The 22,613-nt window shown below is 38.4% G+C and overlaps 1 long non-coding RNA gene across 1 annotated transcript in view; it reads right to left on the bottom strand.

The window, feature by feature from the left end:
* LOC148187626 (uncharacterized) overlaps positions 1–14,430 on the bottom strand; it is a 151,152-nt gene extending 136,722 nt beyond the window's left edge. The window contains exon 1 of the long non-coding RNA XR_015778433.1: positions 14,022–14,430. This is a non-coding gene — a long non-coding RNA (uncharacterized LOC148187626). The remainder of the gene's footprint in view (positions 1–14,021) is intronic.
* Positions 14,431–22,613: the final 8,183 nt, after the last annotated feature.

Raw genomic sequence — 22,613 nt, 5'->3', positions numbered from 1 at the left:
TTTTTGTTATTAGAGTGGGCTCTGTCCTGACCTGCCAGGAAAACAAAACTGTGGACGTATTTTTAAAAAAGGGGGGAAAAAGGAGGGAGAGAGTGTTTGGTCAACATTTACTGCTATCAGAATAATGAGGCATTCGCCAGAAGACAGGCTGGCACTGCATCGAAAAACATGTGATATTTGCATGTTTTTATTTAGAGAAATGTTTGATTTAGGTGAAGAAACCACTTGGTTAAAGTAAAGACAAAATCATGCTTTAGCTTAAATACCGGTGATTTGGAGCCATAAGTCCCACTAGAACAGCAGGGATATCATGCACAAAGTGTCTTGTGTCTGACAAGTTGTTCTTCGTGACTTTTTTTGTGTTTTTCGTTTTTGTTTGTTCTTATCGTTGCTGCTATTGCTTTGTTTAGTACACGTATGCAACAGTCTGTGCTCTGGCAACACGTCCTCATCTGGAACTCGTCACATGGTGACATTCAGTCAGTGACTTTACACGTCAGCCTATGAAGTTGTAGGTATCCGTGCCACATCGAGCTATGATGTCACTATGGTGATGTCAACAAATGCATGTGGCAGGATGATGTCATGGTTGGATGACGCAGCCCGTTATCGTGATTTCAACAAATGCACGTGTGGTGGGATGAAGCTGCACAGTCCGTATGTTCATACAACAGCGTGGACCGTCACGATGGTTGGGATTAGGCACCAAAGTCACGAATGGTTAGGTTTAGGCAAAAAAGGCACATGGTTAAGGGTAGGACACAAACATACACACACGAACACACACACACATACACATGCACGGGACGCAAACTCCAGACACAAACACACCACAACCACACAGGACACGGACTCCAGACTCGCACACAAAAGTCAGTTGATTGTGTGACCCATTCACCTCCATACCTGCCCGCCCTATAAGCGCCCTCACACTCCTGAAATCACACGGCTACCCGACGCCCTCTCACCCCGAACTTGGAACGTCGAAGCTTGACGGTGCAAGGATACCTAAAACGTTATAGGTTGACGTGGACAATCACTGCCGACCGTCATCACTTAGGAGTGAGAATGTGTTGGTTGACGAGGCAGATTATCGACATGTTTGATATAGTAAGTGTATATATTCATGTGTTTATATGGGAAAACTTTAAATTAACATATTGTTTAAATGAAAAAGAAAAGTAGCGATATCTCACTAAAACAAAAAAACGCTTTTTGTGGCACTCTTCCACAGGAAAAACCTGTTTTGTTGTTAGTCTTGAACTGTGGTTTGCAGCTTAGTCTTCACGGCATCCACTTTCCCCTCCTCCTCGCTGTCAAAGTCAGCTCGGACACGACGCCATTTGATAAATGTTGAGATATGATATTAATTTATCCTGCTGGAAGTTGCTGTGCAGGAGTTACAATTCAAATTTAGCTTCCTTTAATTCTACTTTCAACTATTTGGGATATTTTGCTATAATTGATTTATTTTTAATGCATAATTGTCTCTGTAAAAAATGCCTTATATAAAAAAATCAAAATTACTTTTGAGGCAGGGGGAGTTATTTGTCTGTAAGCGATAATGCTTCTTCTTCTGTGTTTAAAGATTACACAGAAAGTTAAGCAGAAATGGAGCAATCAATCCTTTGACTATTGAAAAATGCTCCTCCCTCACCATTTTGCTCCATTTAAGGTTTAATGTTCAAATTTTGTCACCTTTTAAATCCTTTTTAGACTTTTAGGTCCGCCTTTCCAATGTTAGAAATTCAAGATTTATTTCAGTGTTTACTTGTTTGCACCCACATTTATGTCAAAACTCGCCACAGTTGTACCAAGATGCATATACCTCTGTGTGTGTGTGTGTGTGTGCGTGTGTGTGTGTGTGTGTCAGAGAGCCTTTAGTCCTGTCCGCCCTCCATATGAGCTGAATTTATGGTCCATATTTTATCATATTTATCACACTCATAACACTACAACTAACCTCGGCTGACTTTGATAACTCTGCATGGTACTCATGACTAGGTGTGTTTCTGTGCGTGTTTCTGTGTGTGTCTGTGTGCACGTGTGTGTGCACGTGTGTGTGTGTGTGTGTGTGTAAGACTGAGTATGACTTTCAGAGCATCTGCTGGGTGCGGGCATGGCAGGGGGGCACAGGTGGTATATTGTTTGTACCCACACACACAGGCACACACACTCACACACACTGATGAAGCTCACAGATGCTGACCTTGTACGAGGCCAGGCTCCTGGACTGTCAGCACTTGTCACACACACACACAGACACACACACACACACACACATACACACACACTAAGACGAGGTGCCCATTTACTCGGGGCTTGTCAGAGGCTGCCATCCTCCCCAGTGGGGGTATATGTGTGCTGCTGGTGAGGGAGTGGGGTATCGAGGTGGGAGTATTGATGAATAATGCTGCAGGTAATGAGATGGGTGATGATGGGGACAGAAACGCGAGCAGCCTGGAACTTGTTTATATGTACTTTGCTGTCGTATAACTTCTTGAATTATTTGTGAAATTGGTGCAGAGATAAAAAAGCTCGCAGTCGGAGCTCAGAGTCAAAGCCACGATACGAGAAAAGTGTTCACACAACCCAGCGGGGTTATGATCCCGAAGGTGCTCTCAGATAAGCCGCTGTGACAAAACCTCCATACATACAAAAGTAAGGAGGCGTCCAAAGAGAAGCCGGGGAATTGAAATCCCGCTATTTATCATGATTCCTCCCCAAAATCCTCTCCTGAAGATGTATGTAGCTACCGAAGCAAAGACAGCTTCTCCAGACTGCATTAATGTTAACAGTCTCAGATACTGTAGTACAAAGCACATATGTAGGTTTTACTGTAAAAAATACTCAACCTTTCAGACTGCATTTTCTTACATTTACTTTTCTTGCTTAAAGAAATACTTCAACCCCCAAAATGACTATTTGAATATCAATTACTCACCCTGTGTCACCCTGAAATCATGAAATCATCTGTTTTATATGAATGCCTCTTTGGTAAGAGTTTGAAAACTTAGAAAATTCTCAATGAATTTTAACATTAATACAAAGCTGAACAATCAACACGTTGTCTTGTCGTCTCACATCACCGCTTATAACGCTCTAGGTATCCTTCTGCGTCTGATGTGGACGTTCCAGGATGGCGCTACCGTGATGTCAACACAAACACATGGTGAGATGTGGTTATGTTTAGGCAACAAAAGCACATGGTGACCAACAATGGGACGTCAACAAACTAAATATTGGCACGTGTCAGCAAAAAAAACCCAAAAAACATAACATTCAAATGCAAAGCCAACACTGCACTCCTCTATGAAAGTTCGCTTTTTGGGCCCATCCACCTTTGTGCTCCTTATATTGTGTCATTATCGGCAGCGTTTCAACCTGACAGTGTGAGGAGCAAAATCTGGGGACCAAAATGTCCCCAAAGGTACACTGCATGGCACGCTAGTAACAAAAATAAATAAATATTGCTGGACTTGAGGCAATCTCATTAGACTGAGGGATCTCTGACAGATTATTTGAATCCCCAATTTTCAAAGTGAAAGGGCAGCCCTATTTACCAACGTAAGTTTATTTTGAAAAGGACTGTACGCATCTAACAAGCAGAAACTGTACGTTTTCTGTAAAAAAACTAAGTGTATTCTGAAAATTCACAATTCATTCAACTGGCATTAATTGACACGCCATTCATTGACATGAATGTTACTTACCAAGCATTGATATTCGATGAGTTGGGATAAAAATTGTGTTGTTAGATGATGTGGGATAATCTAAAATGATGTATTACATAGTTTGCTGCAAGTTTGAGAGCAAGGAAGATAAAACAGGGCCCTTTTTGTCGTTTGTCATGTGTTTGCCATAAATATTTTAATTTGTCTTTTAACTTACCTTTTAATTTCTTTATTTTTTCTTTTAATTTTAGCTTCTAATTTATCTTTTTACTTATCTTTTATTCTGCCCTGATCATTATTATTATTATTATTATTATTATGACAAACACTTTTTAGTCTTGGTTGTTATTTGATAAATGCTAATAACTAGAATAATTTGTGCCTCCAACACTCTGCAACTCACACCAAAACTGATAAATAGCACTACAGGTAAGAGGGAAAATATATATTTTTGATATTAGGGTGAACTGTCCCTCAACTTCTTGCTGAACACTGCTTTGTTATCTGAATGTCCCTTTATACACCACAAGAGCAACTGACATTATTTTTATCTTCCTCAATATAAACCAGACACGTTAATTACACTCTCGGTTACAGGCGAGGTTCAAACTTACAGCCCGTCAAGAGGAAAATGGCTGTAAAATTTGTCTTTGGCAGATAAATCAGTGAGGGTCAGCGGAAACACTGGCTGCCTGTAAAACTCACAAGTATCTGAAAGCTTCAGTAAATACGCAGTCAGAGTCTGCTGACTGCTGTCTTCTCTGTGTCATCAAACAACAGTGACCCAGAATCAAGTCAACATTTTGTAATTTTTCTAAATTTAAAAGTAACACTTTAAAGTGTGATTAAGTCCACAAAAACCGACATAAGCTACTGTATGAATCAAATGGCTCAAAAACAGGATTTTGTCTTGCACAAAATATAAGCACAGATGGTAAGAAAATTGCAGCCACCGACAAGACAAGACAAGACAAGACAAGACAAGACAAGACAAGACAAGACAATCCTTTATTAGTCCCACAGTGGGGAAATTTGCTGTGTTACAAAGTAAGTTATAATTACAAATATTGTAATATTACATAAGTATGAAGTCAAATATGTTAAAGAGTTTTAGTAGACAAATTCTGCCTTCACGGGCTCCTCAGAAATATCGTATTTATGAGTTACAAGCACATAAACGACCCCCAAAGTCATAATTATGAGTGGGAAATTAGGGAATTTCGATGATACCAAAGTTGCCAAGTTGGGACGTTTGCGTGACGTTTCGGAGCAGCAAAAATGGTGGAAAGCATGAAAACAGTGTCAACAGTTGATGGTAAAAATGATTTATTTCATTAATTTGTTCCTAGTAGCTCTCGTTTACTTTTAGTAGCTGCACATTTTAGTATCTGCATCTATTAACTGTAGCAAGCAAACAACAAACAAACAAACAAACTAAAAATTATGCCGGGCAAGTATACTAACATTAATAAATGCATAAATAGGTCGGGCAAAAGTGAATGATAAGAAAATTTTTTAATAATTCACGAATTAAAAATCAATTTTTGATCACATGTAAAATGTAATATGGTATTAATGTTAACTGCTGTCCATGTACAATGACCTAGATTAAATGCAAAAATATATTAAAAAATATGACATTTAAAATATATTCATAAAATAATATATAAAATTATAAATAAACTGGTAGCAGCAACCTCTTATTTATTAATGTTTCTATGTATGTAGGTTTGTATATATATGTATATGTGTATGTATGTGTACGTGTATATGAATATATGTACATATATATGTATGTATATATGTGTAAGTATATAAAATTGGAAAAAAAGGGGGTTGGATTTAATTGTAAAAGTATTTACTTCCTCCTACTCCTTTTCGGACATGAAATACTTATGTTTGTTTAACTGAAGATGTGCGTTGATGTATGTATCTGTATTGTTGTTTTTGTTTTTATTTGTTTTCTTATTTTATTTGCCATGTTCAAAATGAAGATTTATCTAGTTATCTAAAATGCAACCCAGCGTCTTTGTTGCTTCCATGTTGCTCCCACTTTACAACCTAAAAGCACATGAACACAACAAAATCGGAAGAACGACTTCCCAACTCGGAAACTACAACCCTCCGAAATCACATGATGCAGCAAAAGTGGCACAGAGACGTCTGGGTAAGAGAAACGCCAAACTTTACCAAAATAACAATTTATAGAGGCTTTAAGAGCCGAAGAAACGTACAGCACCTGTACCGTCTCTCCTCAAAGCGCTCCTCTTTCCTCCACCTGAAAACGCAGACAGACCCTGACTGTAATCAAATGCAGGTTTGAAACAGCAGCAGCTCTTCGAGGAATTGTTCACCTGCAAAATGTTGCTGTTTTTAACCCAAAGTGCTCTGCTCGTCCTGCTCAGTGATGCGTGCGGCGAGCGTGGATGTTTCATTGAAACTACAGGCTGCTGTTTATCTCCACAGTGGAGGGAGAAACAGACGTGCTGTTGAAACAGAGCACAATAAAGCGTTTTTTTTAGGAGCCCTGTGGGTCAGAGCGAACAACTGAAAATGGATTTTGGCAGGCTTTACTTCTGCCAATAGCGATCATTACAATAGTGATAGGTGCAGTTATTGATCCTGCACATCAGCTCTAGATATAAAAACTGTGGGAGCTGTCCAGTTTTACAGGGGAAAAAAGAAGATTAGAAAAAACAATGTAATGGGTTTAATGTTGTGTCTACCTCAGGCAGGAGTGTGGGAATAATCAGCGGCTGTATCAGCTGCTCTGGGGACCCACAGTCACTTACTTTTATTTTAAAACAGAAAAAAACAGCACTTCTAATACGGTCCCTGGATCATCCGTTCATTCAGTTTTACCTACACAAGTCTGCATGACAAACTAAAAAAAAACTGTTTTTCTGAGATTCAGAGACCGGTGGACAGTGGAGACAATGGCGGAGAATGACACCGGAGCGGACATTCGGAGACAACAGCGGAGACATGGGGAGAGAATGAGAGCGGACACTGGCAGGAAAACCGGCGGGGACACCGGCGGGGACACCGGCATAGATACAGGTGGAGACACCAGCAGAGAATAAGGGCAGACACCAGCGGGGACACCAGCGGGGAAACCGGCGGGGACGACACCGGCGGGGACACCGGCGAGGACACCGGCGGGGACACCGGCGGAGATACAGGTGGAGACACTGGCAGAGAATGAGAGCAGACACCAGCGGGGACACAGGCGGGGACACCGTCGGGGGACACCAGTGGGGACACCAGCGAGGACACCGGCGAGGACAAGGGCAGAGATACAGGTGGAGACACGGGCGGAGAATGAGAGCAGAGCGGACATTCGGAGACTTTAAAAATGTCTACCTTAAAATAGAGCAGGCTATCAGTGTCAGTGGACGCTATATTGAGTCTTTTCAACTTAAAATTTGGTTACTTCTGACCCAAACAGCTGACCGGCGGCGGATGAAAAATGTAGTGCCAAAGGAAAAAGCTGTGTGACGGCGCGGTAAAGCAATAATACTTTAAATACAGCGTCCACTTAGATATTGATGAGATATTGATGATAGATGTGATTTTTTGGTAGGCCTTTTTTTAAAACACGTTTTGATACCAACCCTGGGGGGTGCGCGCCCCGTGTGTTTCTGCAAACCGGGAGCGCGCAGACCAGCAGCTGTACAGACTGTACATCAGTGTCTCATACAGCCCCACTTCAAAAACACACAACTGTCCTTTTAATGAGACACACAAGACGCGCTGCCACCCTCTGTCACCTTTTTGGGTGTGCGCTGCTTTCGTTACCATGGATACTTGTTTCACCTTGCAGTTTATGGCTGCTCTATATTGTGCGTAAAAGTTACAACAAAAAATTGACTAATTATTTTGGTTTTGTTTTCTTGTTTACTTGATTTATCTTTTCAAGCAAACAATGAGAAAACACATGTCTTTTTCCAATATTTGGTTTCATAAAAACAAAATTTTCACTTGTTCTTTTTGTTTTTTAGTTTGCCAGTCAGAACTGAAAGAACGGATGATACACGGACATACTGCACACAAATGCGATGGACTCATGTAATATTGTTTCTCTCTTTGCCCAGGGTCAGACTTTATAAGAAGAATGTTTTCCCGTCTGCACATATTGATATTGAAAGCTACAGAAAAAGCCATCACATGCCAACCTTGAGTTCCTGCAGGAAAATAAAAAAAAAACAGAGGAAGAACAAGATGAAACAAATAGAAATCGATTTTATGTGAAACTTCTGCTGCTGTTACAAACTGCCGCTGGTGACTGGGAACGAGGCTCAGAGTCAGAAATTATATAAACATCCTTTTTATCAACCATAAAAATCACAAACTTGGCACTGTGAGGTTCTTTAACCCTTTTAAACCATAGCAAATTTACTTGGTTTCTTCCCAAAACATGGAGGAAAAAAAAGCAATGAGCAACACATCACTCAAAGAGCAAGAAATTAGTAAAAAGTAAGTAAAAAGTAAAAAGAAAATAAAGAAACAACAACAAAACAGGAAATCACCTTAAAAAAAATCTAAAATAAAAAATAATATAAATAATAAAATAATTGAATATATTCTTATGTAAGAAAATTTTTAAAATATAATCATAATAATTATACTAATTAATTAAGTATAGTTTCATTGATATTTTCTGTAGTTATTTGATTCTCTTTCTTTGATTTTAGCTAATTTTCCTTAATTTTCCTGTCACATTTTTACATTTTTTTAAATTTTATGCCAACTTGCTGATTGCAAGACATTTTGATAGAAATTAAAGTAATTTACTCATTTTTTACAGTTTAAGTGCTTGTGAAAGTCGTCGAAATGCAGCACAACGATTCTGACATTGTTCCAGGTGTCACAGGGTTAACCAGTTCGTGATTTCCAAAATTAAATTTGTGCAACTGTTTTAAGTATCATAAAAGCATGAATGCATGCAGTTCATGCAATTATTCACAATCAGTGATGACAAAAATATAACTTAATTCAATATTCTGTGATTTGTCACATCTTTCATTCTGCTCTTAAATCAGGAATAATTTTATCATCCTATTTATCAATGATTCAAATGCAAACATAACACTGTAAGCTTCTTTATTTTGTTTCATAAATGATTTCTTTAATTGAAACTGCTGAAACGATTAGTCAATTACCTAATTAGCAGAAAATTTGTTACTGGCAGCAATTATAAAAAATTATTTACCTGTTTACATCATTTATGAGAGGAAAATGCTGCTTCTCATATTGTGATGTTGCTTTTTCTTTGTTTAATATCACTGTTAACCCTTTGTAACCTGAGCAAATCTGCTTGATGTCTTTCAAAATCATTGGCAATGTGCAACTTAATAAAGAAAGCTCAGAAATTAGCATAAAGTTATAAGAAAATTAAATAAAAATCAGAATGAAAAAAGAAAGAAAAGCAAAAGATGAATAAGAAGAAAACTGCCTTAAAAAGTGCTGAAATCTTTCTGTAACATAATGTTAACTATATAATTAGAGGAACTCTAAATACAGTTTTCTGGACATTTTTCCCTTTTTTTGGATAATTTTCTGCTAATGTCCCCACAGCTAAATGTCTCGTTATCTTTTACTCTTTTCTTCATATTTATGGACATTTCTTGCCAAGTTACTCATTGCCTTTTAACTGTTCGTTTAAAAAAGTTCTTGAGTGGTTGTTAAAAAAACAAATATTTTAAAGCACCATGAGACATTTTGATGAGCATTTTTCTGTTTTTTTGACATTGATTAATCAATTAATCAGGAAATAATTGACAGATTAGTTATTAATTAGTTTTTATTAGTTATCTAATGATAGAAATTATCATTACATTTAATTTAGTGTTATTATTTATGGATGTATATATTTATCCTATTTTGTGTATATTGTGTTCTATGTACTTCTTGGTTTTTACTGGATTTATGTTTACTGGATTTTTGCTCTTTGTTGTCATTTATCTTTTGTTGTATTTATCTGTAAAATGTTAATTTGGGGAGTTTTTGTTTATTTATTTTGTTTTAGTTTGTTGTTTTTTTTGTATAAGTCTCTGGCTTCTTAACCTCTCCTGACACTTTTTTGTTAGTTTTTTTTTAATTCAGCTGGATTTTATGCAGCTTTTAATTGTGTAAAAAATTAAATAAACTAAACTAATCTGTCAAAAATGAAAATAATCTCTCGTTGGTACTTACTGTTTGGTAAACTGATGCAAGTATTTGTGCAGAGATCATTTGACTTTGTGTCTGAAAAATAGTGCATCGATCAATATGACCAAAATAACAACATGCACTGATGGTGTCGTGTGTACAGCGGGGAAAATTACTGCTCTCGCATTGGCTGACAGGTGTCCATTAAAAGGACACGACAAGACACCTCAAAATGGACTTCACCCTGGGTTAAATGGAAAAATGATCAGGATTTCAGCTCTAACTGCCTTGTTTTCTTTGTTGCCATGGCATAAGCACAGTAATGTAGTGTGACTTAGAAATGACAGGAAACTCTGTCTCTGAGTGAAAATGTGTCCCTCCGCAGAGACAGAGCTGCTCTCCGCCCACACTGGAGAGAAAAGTAATCCCTCGCTCGTGCCGCGTCGTCACCTTCGTCTGCTAACAAACTACAGAGTGAAGTGATGCCATTTTAACACTTTTAGGCATATTTTGACAATAATGGGGATGAATCACAATAATTGTATAAAAAGTAATAGTACTTTTTCATATCGTCCCGTGCCTACGGGACAGCGAGACAGACTGACAATATTATTTATTACCTTTTCCTCTCTGGTAGATATAAAGTGCCAAACATTTCTATGTTTTTAGCTACAGGCATTTTATTTTTTAACCCTTCATGGTTGCATATTGAGGTGCTGACTGTCTTCCCCTCCGGTGGGCGTGGTTTTTTCAGCACATCAAGTCAGGCTGATTAACCCTTGGGGCCCGCTTTAATAATACACACACTCGTATCGCTCTGCACACAAAATACACTCTTCAAAAATCAAGCTTTACAAAATACTATCTGTAAATATTGTTTTCTGCTTTCATTGATTTTATTTTTTAACCCATTGAAATCTGGAGTGACATTAGTTTTCTTGTGCTGCGTTAAGATGACTTACAAGCTATTTTAACCCTTAAAAACCTGAAAAATTGGTTTAATTTCTTTTTCACAACAACACAGGGAAAAGGCAATAAGCAGCTTTGCAAAAAAAATAAGTTAGTAAAACTTCTTCTCTGCATGTGACATAAACAGTCCCACGACAAAGCAAGTGACGCAATAATCGCGCGACACAACAAATCAAAAATTTTATTCGTTGCAAACAAATTTAATAACCGATTATAAACAATTTTATCAATTCGTTGTTGCAGCCCTAATGCTGATGTTTCATTTTTGAGCCATTACCTGGTGATACCGACGACGTGCAGAAGTTATCGTGCATCTGTGTCCGGCAGCGTAAACATATCCGTTTGGCATCATTGTTTTGCAATGTGCAGTTATCAGAAAAACATGTCAGTATCAATACAAGCAATTGATAAGCTCAGAGAAACACAATTCTGATGGATTGCACAGTTTGGCGTTATCAATTCCCATCTCTAGCTTTCACTCACTTTCTATCAAGATTTTTTTTTCCTTTATCTGAAAGTAGATATCACAAGAGTCAGGAATACTTGACGGGAAAATTTGCACTTTTGTTTTGTCCTCGTGAAGCTCCTCTGAAGACAAGTGTTTCCCGTGTCTTCATATCAGCATCAGATTTTGACAATCTCTTTCTTTATGTTGCACCTCTGATTAGCTGTGACAAGCGCGGCTGTCACACTGGAGGAGCGACTGTGATCGCTCAGCAGTCATTAGCAGCTGCAGCAGTTACATGCTGGGCACTCATGGAAGCGACTGCTTCCCTCCTCGTGGCTGTTTAATTAGCAGCATTTGCATTTTTGCACCTACACCTGAAACATTAACATTAACAGAAATCTCAAAATGCTTCTGTTTTACGGCACTGTGTCTCTTCTTTGCACTGGAGGAGCGCATTAAAATACATTATTTTACAAATTAATGTGTGTTGAGAAACACATTTGCAAGTTACATAAGTGCCTTTATTATCTAGTAAATGTTCTGTCCTTTCAGAGAGGGCTTTTAATTTAACCGTGAGACGCCTTTTAGCAGCTGCGTCGTTCAAGAAAACTGAGTGAGGAAGCGAACAGTTGATCTAAAGACACAAAGTGGGACGAGAGACGCTGTGCCATTTCATAAATCCAGTCAATAAATTCAGATCGGGGCGTGGATGTGCATATTTAACCTTTGTAAAAACATGTCTGTGATAAAACACACGGGGGGGAAACAGGAGTCAACACCTGCCACAAACCATTCAACACCTTGTAGACAACAAAGACCAGAGTGGTGCATGAAACCACCAGCAGCTGTGGGGAACTCCACATGTGTGAACAGCCTGAAAGAGCACTGGAGAATATGAAGGACGGGATGCCCACAGCGAGCTTTTGTTTTTTTCTTAAACTCCTATACTTATCTGATTCCTGTGCTATTGTGTATGTGCTGATACAGAGTCTGAGCTCATATTTACGTTGATTAAATATATATATTGGTTTGAGTTATCTATGAGATCGATCTTATGAACTCTCAGGTCCTCTGGCCTTTTAAAAGTCAAAAAAGTTAGAACAAAAAGTCACAGTGAGGCATATTTTTATTTTTATGGTCCCAGTTTGAGAAGCTGAGGGCAGCAGAGGGGGTTAATATTTTTGAAAGTAAACTTAAGACTTTTAGTTTGGCTTTTAATTGAACTTTACCTATATTTATTTATTTACTATGCATTTGTATATTTTAGTCTGTTTTAGTAAATGGTATATCATTCTAATATTTTTTTATATCGTTACACTTTGTGCTGTTATCCTTTCAATTACCTTTTATCTACTATCTATAGATTTATTTATAGATTTATTTATTTACTTGTAGTAGTAGTATTTTCATTTTTGTGAGGTCAAAGGACAGAGGGATGTCATATGTCGTAAAGCCCTCTAAGGCAAATTGTGATTTGTGATAATGGGTTTTATAAATAAAACTGACTTGACTTTACTTGATTTGTTTGTTTGTCTGTTTGTTTGTTTGTATCTTTTTTCTAGCGGTTTTATCCAGCAGTGTTTCCTCCGTTTGCAGTGTTAATTACTATTTTAGTGCTTTATTTGATTACAAAGTCTTGTTTTTTTATCCACATGTGCTCATGTACTTGTTTGTTTGTTTGTTATTGTTGTTGTTTTGGGGGGATTTCTGGTTTTATTGTATAAATCACTTTGTGTTAGTTTTGCTTGTATGAAAAGTGCTTTACAAATAAAGTCTGATCATCTCACACAGATGCAGACACTACATTTTTCCCACTTTATTTTAACAAGCTACTTGATCCCAAGATGAGAAACTATAAAGTTTATATAAATTATTTATATGATAACAGAGAGTTTAACTTGGGAACGGTGCCTCTTGAGCCACTAAGGAAAAGATGCAGCACTGTGTTGTTGGACCCACATAAACAGTAATTTTATCGAGTCATGAAAATATGCACTGAATACTAATAAGATTAAGTTATTATTAGTTAAGCTTATGTTTACAAGAAAAACTATCAGTGCATGTATCAAATACATGACTTACACACTTTTATCTGTATGGTCGCCATACAGAAATATCCAGCGAAGACCTGCAATATTATTGTATTATATTATTTATCAAAGTTAATCTGTCATTAAAGCCAACAGCTCAAAACAATCAACCAGACTGCAGTTATTCACAAATCACACAGTCAACAGGATAGATGGATATAGATAGATAAGATAAATGGCTATTTTATATACTCATGTAAAGTAAAAGTCTGATTTTAGATAACAACTTCAGTGATGATTGAATCTTCAGGTACAAAACCAGCCTGCTACCACCACACTAATCCTGTCATAAATAAATATTAAGCTACAAATGAGACTTTAAAAGTTTCTGTTTACAAAAACTATCACGGCATGTATCAAATACATGACTTACACACTCGTATCTGTTTGGTTGCCAAGCAAAAATATCCAGCAAAGACCTGCAGCATCATCGTATTAAATTATTCAGACCATCAAAATGAACCTGTCATTACAGCCAACAGCCTAAAACAATCAGCCAGCAGACCTGCACAAACTATTATTCACAAATCACACAGGCAACAGGTGACGGCAACCACAAAATAGCAAATTTGGGAACCAGCCAGCAGTTAAAGACACACACCCACGGCGGGATGTTTGAAAAGACAAAACGAGACCAGCAAGAAAATAAGAGGAGTGGACAGACAGGTGGACAGGGAGTCTCTGACTCACGTTTTCTGACGCTGAAGAAGTGTCTTTTTCCCTTCATGATGTCAAACTGGTGTATGTCCACTTGTCTCTTACGTGTGTTGACAAAGTCCTCATGTCTGTCCTCCATGGCTGCTAGCTAAAACGAGACAACTGAAAATAGCAAGGCTTAAAAAACTGCCAATTTTCCTGTTTCGGTTCGTTTTTAATTCAAACTACCGCGTTAACTCGGTCCCGTTTTTGTTTTGACATCGAAGTTCACCCCGTAATGTCCGTTAAAGTCCCGATAGTTTGATAATATCCACGGTAACGCTCATTAAGCACAGCACCTGGCCTCCTTCAGGTAGACTCCACCTGGACGTTGAGCAGGGTGCAGTACCGCCTGTCACCGCACAGGCTGACTAACATGCGTCTGCCGTTAGAGTCCAGAGGGGCGCTGTTTCACACCACCAGGACACTCAACTAAACACTTTTTATTTAAAAATACAAAAACATATTTAAAAAAATACTCATAGCAACTCAAAATTGTTATATACTGAGTACATTTTTTTTTTTCAGTTAAAAAAAGAAAGAAATTGCTTTGGTCAAGCTAGAGATTTGTTTTACAGAAGACAATATTTATAATTATCATCCTTTTAAATTTAAAATTGTTACAAAATCATAATTATCTTTAAGCACTAATTTCTTTGGTTGTTTTTGTTTTTGAACTTTTTTGCTATTTCTTTCTTGTAATTTTCATGTACTTTTTAATGAATAATTTCTTGCAAATTTTGGGGTTATTTCTTCTTAAGCTGCTGGTTGCTTTTTTCCAATATTTTTGAAAGAACATGTGCAAATGTATTTATTTATTTATAATGTATGTATTTATTTTTTCTCCCTTAAATTATTATTAGAATTTATTTATTCATTTTTGATACGATTTTTATAATTATTGCTAAAATTCTATATAGACTGACTGTCAGGAAATGTTTCTTTTTGTGAAAATGGAAAATAAAAGCTTCCAAAAAAGTGCAAATTTTCTACGCTTTCAAGGGTTTAAATGCAGTACAGTTGAGTAAATTTACTTAGTTACTTTCCACCCCTGGTTTGGGTTGACCATATTTTGGATCAGGTCTCAGGTCCCCCTCAGATCAGGATCTTTTTTTAAATTTTTGTTATGTTGTATGTTGTTTATATTGTGTTTTCGTCAGTTTTCAATATGGTCAATTTAGGTAAAGAGCTCTACGCTCCGTCCTTCCAGTTGACCGAAATTAATCGCAGAGTTTGGAGTTATCTTTAATAAACGAACACCTGCTGCGGTGACACGGATGCTGAGCAGGTTTTATCAGCCTGCCTTTAATTTTCACCTCATCAGGGTGACAGAAAACGCCTTTTATCACCTGTTTTACTGCAACATGTGATGGTGCACAGACTGAAAGAGAAGCTTGTCATTCAGTAACATGAAAGTGGCACACACACACACACACACACACACACACACACACACACACACACACACACACACTCAGGTACACACTACACAGAAAAGAAATTGATACACACATTCCCACATCCATTACACTCACACAATCAATGAAGAAGTGCACATTCTCATACACACAAACACACACAGAGCTGGGAGAGATACGCAATTGAGCTAAACCACACACACACACACGCACACACACACACACACACGCACACAGAGCGTGCCATTGGGGGTTTGATCGCCTCTCTATGTCAAATCAATGCATTCCTTATTAACAGGCTTTTTCTTCTCTTCCCCTCTCTTTTCTCTCTCCTCTTTTTTTCCCTCCCATCTTCTCCTCCTCTTCCTCCCTCCTTCTTCTGCTCCCTCCCTCTCTCCCTCCCTCCCACTCCTCTGTCAGAGAGCAGATCTGCCTGAATAATTTCTTCCCCCTGGACCAGCTCTGCTCTTTAATTCATGAGCCAGAGCGCGAGAGTGTGTGTGTCTCTGTGTGTGTGTGTGTGTGTGTGTGTGTGTGTGTGTGTGTGTGTGTGTGTGTGTGTGTGTGTGTGTGTGTGTGTGTGAGGGAGTGGGATTGTGTCAGAGAACATGTGTGTGTGTATTTGTGTGTCAGCAAGTGAAAGAACAAAAAAGAGAGCTGGTGACAGAGAGTGTGACACCGTCTGTGTGTGTGTAAGCGAGTTTTTTCTATTTCATATTATTTTTGAGGGGAAAATCCAGAAAATATAATTGTCGTGTTTTGAGGCCTCTGCATCCCCCAATTTATTTATTTTTTTGGGGTATATCTGCATGTGTGTGAGCACGTGCATGGCGACAGCACCGACATGCATGCGAGCCGCCGTGCATGTGTGAGTGTGATCTTCTTCAACCACAGAAAGTCTATTTTTAACTTCAGGATGAAACTGGCTCAGACTCATCTCAAACTGACTCCTCTGAATGAATCACTTGCTTCCATTCAACATTAAGCTCCTTCCACTTCTGCTCAGATGAATCATTTACTTCTTCGCCACCATCAGAATTAATCTTTCAGCGCTTTTCCCAACGTTTCCAAATTAATTATTTGGTTTATTTCAGTTGTTCTAAATTGAGCCATTTAGCTGATTGCAAATCTTAACTGAAACGCTCACATCATTAAAGCAGAGTTCATTTCAACTCTCATCAAAACAGTTTGAGTCGAGCTGCACGCCGTTCACGCAGGACGTGACTGGACTCCAGAACAGGACGCCTCCCTTTATTAATTCAAAGTTTGAACTATGCGTGCACATTATCTTCCATGTTGCTTTAATAAAAACAAACGAATATTAAAAGCCCGGCATGCCTGCAAGGCTCCGACAAGCTGTGAATGACAGCAGGTGAAATGTTCATCTGTATTGTTTTATTGGCAATAACAAGAGCCTCAGTCATGGATCTGAAACTGATTTACAGGTTTCATTTCAAGCCGCAATAAATTTGTCTTTACTGTCTGAAAATTCGCCTGTTAATATTTCAGAAACACAGTTTATTAAGTCCTTAAATCGTAACAATTTGCTGAGCAAACGTGACGTGACTCTTAACTCTGATCGCGCTGAGCTTTACTGCCAGCAATTATCTGCCGGTAGGCATAATATACATATATTTATATATATATATTTCTTTTTTGGCCAAGTGTTGGACAGGGGCGTCATTTACCCGAGGACACAGATGACATGTATGCTGCTCTTGAATAGACTGAACAGGTTATGTATTTACATGTTTATGTTTCTCTGGGACTGTTGAAACAGTATTTACTGTGAGTACACACTTCAGAAAGTTTGTTTTCTGTGCACTGATTGCAGAAAGTGTCTCATCCATTTTTTTCTTTAAATTTTGTCACTGACAGACTTAAATGATTTACGTTTAACCCTTAAACCCCTTAAACCTGGATCGACATCACTTTTCTTGTGCTGCTTTCGCAAGTATTTAAACCTTCAAAATCACGTTCACATAACAACTTGGACAGAACCGTTTCACATGTTGCAAGAAATAATTTGGGAAAAAAGGGCCCAAAGTGGCTGCCATTCTTTTGCAAAATGTCAAATAAAGATACAGTATACAAACCAGGAAAAGATTCAACTGACCAGAAAAAGACAAAAAATGATCACAAAGAGACACAGAAAAGATGCATAACAAATACAAAAGGCAGAAAACCATCACAAAGTCTGTGTGTCTCGCTCCTATAAGAGGAGGTGGTGGGGCCCTTTGCATGTCTGTGCCCGGGGGCCCGTTGCCTCATGATCAGCCTGTGTCGATGAAAAAATTTCTGTCCCTGTCTGTGGAGGTTTATGACGGGGGATTAAGTTAATTCTGCGATCATAATCTGCACCGACCGTCACTGAAAATAAAACAAAAACTCGACTCATAATTATTCTACGTCCCCTTTTCTCTTCGCACTGCAGCAACACTTCCTTCGCCAAATCCTTCTGCAAAGGAGGCTCTCAGCAGCTTTTTTGGTGCATGATCCTTAACTGTGTCTTTTGGTATCAATAATGAAGGAGGGCTGCATTCAACATATACATTTTTAATGTGGAGACATTTAGTTATCTGTCAGACATAATCTCATCCAGAAGAGCTTCTCACAGTCTGGACTAAAGGCTGATATGATACCACGCTCTTAAAACATTTATCACTTATTAATTCTATACATTATATTTTTGCAGGCTGATGTTGCCAGTTGTTTTTACTTCATCATCCAGTCTGACATCATGTTTATTTTAGCGGCGTCCTGTTCAGGGAGAAGTTGTTATTTTGCTCTAATCAGTCAGTTGTTACTGATTGTTATCCGTCTGGTTATGACACGGACGCTTGTGAGAGCAGCTTGTCTCTCTGCAAACCATGAATATGTTACGCTTGCATGTTTCAGATGTATCATAGCAACGTTCCTAAAGTAACATTAATCTGACTTTGTCACCGAGAGGTAAAAATGACGGAGGATGGTGCACAACACAAGCGAGACAACTACCAAAAGACAACAAAAAAACTGTTTTTTAGGGCTTCATTGCTGTTTCCTGCAGCTTTTCAGCCTCCAAACGAGAATCATTTTGCAGCTTATTGCTGTTTTTCTTGTGGGGATAGCGTCATGCACACGTATAGATCTTTAAGTAACCAGTTAAAACAATGGATGATTAATACTTGTCAACACTTAAGTCTTTTTTGATGCTGTAATCTAAATGTCCTGCTTACTTTGCATCAACGTACATCCATCACGACCACTTATAGTGCAAAATGCATCTCTTGCTATTTTTTGTCAAATGTTTTTTGTTTCATTTTAGTTTAAATTTAGTTTCATTTCAAGGTACAAGGTAGATTTACTTGTCTTTTTTTAATGTAGTTTATTTTATTGCTCCTTTGTAGAAGTTCTGTGCTTTTTTAACCTGGGTATTGCGTTGCGATGACCAAGATGGGAGGTGATCGTTGTTTGTAATACGGCCGATGATGGTGGCGTCGTCCACATACTTCACAGTAGACTTCTCCTGTTCTCGTTTAGTTTCATCTCGTCTATTTCTCTTCCTAATGTGTTCAAAGAAGTCTTAAACTGTCTTCCTCTTTTCTTTGTTCTTTTACTTTGTTGTATTTTAGGACGCATTGTGTAACACCTTGGCCAAGGGACTACAGATGAGAAATAGCCTCCTGGCTAATTCTGGCATTTCTGTATCTTGTGTATTCATTAATTTGCACTGTCCCTTTTAAAAAAAAGTAAACCTAACAAAAAAAAAAAGTATTTTTTACAGAGACGGTGCTGTATTTCCCACCTGAATAGCAGTACCAAAATCAGATTGTTAAAGCTAAAACATGATGTTTTCCCAACCATAATTAAGTTATTTGTTTGGTTTTTATGCCTAAACCAACACATCCCAACCCAAACTGGACTCAAAGTCTACATATGACGCTCTAGGTATCCTTCTGCGTCTGCTGTTGACTTTCCAGGATGCCGCTACCATGATGGTGGGATGACGCTGCACGTGGTTATATTTAGGTAATAAAACCATATGGAAACCAACGCCTGGACGTCAAAAAATGCACATGCTGCCACCGATATTTAGGCAAAAGAAGCATACGGTGAGGTGTAGAAAAAAAAGCATCACATTCAGACATGAAGCGAACACTAAACTCGTTCATGTGTTCTCAAGAGATGCCAAATTTCTGCATATCATGCTGCCACAGCATGTCCCACCCCGTGCAATAATCATCCGGCGTATCATGTGGACGCAAAAGGTGGCTTTTGGCGTTGGGATCTTACGCCAAAATTACTGCAAAAGTGGAGGTTGATGAGACAGGCTGGCCAAACTGCCTAAACCCAAACATATGTTAACAGCAGCAGCGTTAATTTATATTCAGTATATCTGCTACATCATAACATGTAAATGCAACATTTCTGTTGTTTGCAAAAACATACAATGCCAACAATTTTTGTGGTGATTTTTAACCCTTTTCTAATGTCTTACACAATTAAAATAAAGACAACAGTGTTGTCATGAAACTGTAGTTGTGTTGCCGTTCAAATGTCCTTGTTTTTTTCCTGAGCACTTTACGACTTGTCAAAGTTGACTCCAGATAATGTGATATGTTTAAGAGCCTCAAAGTTACAAAATGGACCTTGTAGCAGTGAAATTGTTTTCCGAACAGCTCTTGTATTACCATTAATGTTCCCGTCTCTTCCAGTTATCTGCCAGCATACCATCACCCCTCATTCCTCCCTGAGTGACTCTGTGCAGCTCAATTCAATCTTTATTGTCCCATGAGATGAATATAGTTTGCAGATGGAGTTAACAATAAAATAATGAAATAGAAATACGCAATAAAAAGGCACGGTCGCGATGCAATAAAATATAGCAACACAAGGAAAAAATCACAAAAAAAAACATTTTTACTGATAAAACCCTGTAGGGAGTCTGAATATACTGCAATAAAGGAAAAAAAGTCAGTCATCAGTGCTGCTGGTGCAAAATGAACTGGTGACGTGTGACTGACAGTAATAAGGTTTGCAAACAGCTCTGTTCAGTTGTGAAAAGTTGTCTAGACATTTCTTTCCGCAGTGAGTGAATAATGGGGCAGCTAGTTAAAGTAAAACCCTCCTGAAAACAATTTAACATTTTTTAAAAATAGCATCTCAAAGTGCTGCTCTCTCTGTTTCTCTCTGGATAAATGTGGATATTATGAGATATTTCCAGTGCAGCTACAGTGGTATAAAAAAAAGTTTAACTACAAATGCAGCACAAAACCTTTCAGTTATCTAAAACATCAACAGTAGGCTAAACATTGTGTTTTGGTGTCAGTCCCTCAGGATTATCGAGCAAAGCGCTCCTTTCTAAACTCTTCATTTTGCACAGACTTTCAACCGTCACACAGGGAGTAAGAAATCCGCCGAAAGAGGAGGAATACACAGCGATCTCTCCACCGACAGTAGCCTCAAGGGACCGGAGTACAATACATCCAGCAGACAAGTTACGGTATCAGTAAAAGGATACGATTCTCCCCTTTTCTCAGAAAAAAAAAAAACGTGCTCTCTTGCTGTCAGTGTTTCTGCTATTTCATTACCTGAACATGAATCACAAAGCTAAATACGACATGAAAGTCAGTGTTGGAAATGTAGGGAACGGGGCCGTGCAGGGACCTTTAGAGGGGGCAGGTACTCAGGATTAAAAAGGGGCACATGGAGCGATATTTTACAACAGCATACACTCATTTAATTAATGTCATAACTAGCTGAATTATAGCGATCCCTTGAAACTTGAGCAAATTGGCTTGAATTCTTTCAAAAACATGAGAAAAAGGCAACAAGCAATGGAAGAAGAAATGACCAAAAATTAGCAAAAAATTAGTAAAAACCTTTAAGTAAATTACAAAAACACAAAAACAAAGAAATTACCTTCACAAAAGTGCTCAAAAAATGTTTGTAATAATTTTAAATATGTAATTATGATAATTATTTCTATAGTTTTCTGCTTCTTTAAAACATTTTTCTAAATCTACTAATTTTTTGTAATTTTTGGATAATTTCTTGCCAAGTCGCTCATTGCCTTCATATGCAGTCTTGTGGTCTTCTTCTATGGTGTGTCATTGCCGTTACACTGCCAACTACTGGCCTGATATGCATACTACAGCATTTTTTGGTTGTTTTTGCTGATCTGTGTAGGAGGATACTTTTAAAGGTAAACTCTTAAAGGTTATCACATGAGCACAGATTTTTTTAAAATGCAAAGGAAAGACTTTTCCATTTTTGGTAAGGCAGTTATCGTCTAACCGTGACCTAAAACCAACACACTGGACCTTCAAATATTCTTTAAAAAAACAAACAGAAAATACACGTGTCTGGTAGGGTGTCATCAATAAATGGAGTCTAGGTTTTTTGAGGGGAATTGACAGGAAAAAAGGACAACTTCAGCACAAAATAACTCCAGGATCGTGAGGAGCATCACAGATCTCAGCGGCGTTCAGGGGAAGAGACGGAGAGGTGAGGGGAGGTCTGGATCTTTATGCAGCACCACTCTGTTTCTATCCACGGTAAAGTTTTAATTCTCTCCTTCGGAGCAGGTAGATGTCTGGGTGGGCCTGGTCAGAGCCAATCTTTTCTGCCCTTTTCTTTGCCCCCCAGCTCCTCGATGGGGAGCAGCCAACAGCCACGACCCGCTCAGCAGTCAGCGGTGCAGACAAGGTGCTGCAGTTTGTCCTTGGAAGCTGGGGGAGGCCGAGACTGAAAACCAGGACGCTTTCGATTATTGCCTTGCAAAAATTGGACTGGGATAGGTTGCACGGTGTCAAGTCTCCTCCGATGCCACGGGAAGTGGATCAACTGATGTTCTTCCCTAATTAGGCGGGAGATGTTTTCTTTCCATCTGCAGGCAGTTAGTGGATTCAAGTGCAGTCATGTGTGTGCTTGTGTTTGTGTGAGTACATGACATGCATGCCCTCTGCAGAGAAGATCGATGTTTGTATGAAAATGAAGAAGGCGTTTAGAGGGGAGAATGGTCTTGTAGCAGATATAGTGATTTATTAGACCGCTCTCTTTCCTCGCTGAAGGAGAGGAAGAAGGAGTGGGAGAAAGAGGAGGAGAGAAAGTTTGCTGGAGGCAATTATATCCCACCTCTGTTGTCTTAAAACCCAGCCCTCAGCCATGCAGTCAGGAGTTGTGT

Source organism: Plectropomus leopardus, chromosome 13, assembly GCF_026936395.1.
Source record: "Plectropomus leopardus strain MGB_pleo_1.0 chromosome 13, ASM2693639v1, whole genome shotgun sequence".
Lineage (NCBI taxonomy): Eukaryota > Metazoa > Chordata > Actinopteri > Perciformes > Serranidae > Plectropomus > Plectropomus leopardus.
The sequence above is the reverse complement of the archived record's forward strand: the minus strand, read 5'-3'. Positions and strand labels throughout refer to the sequence as shown.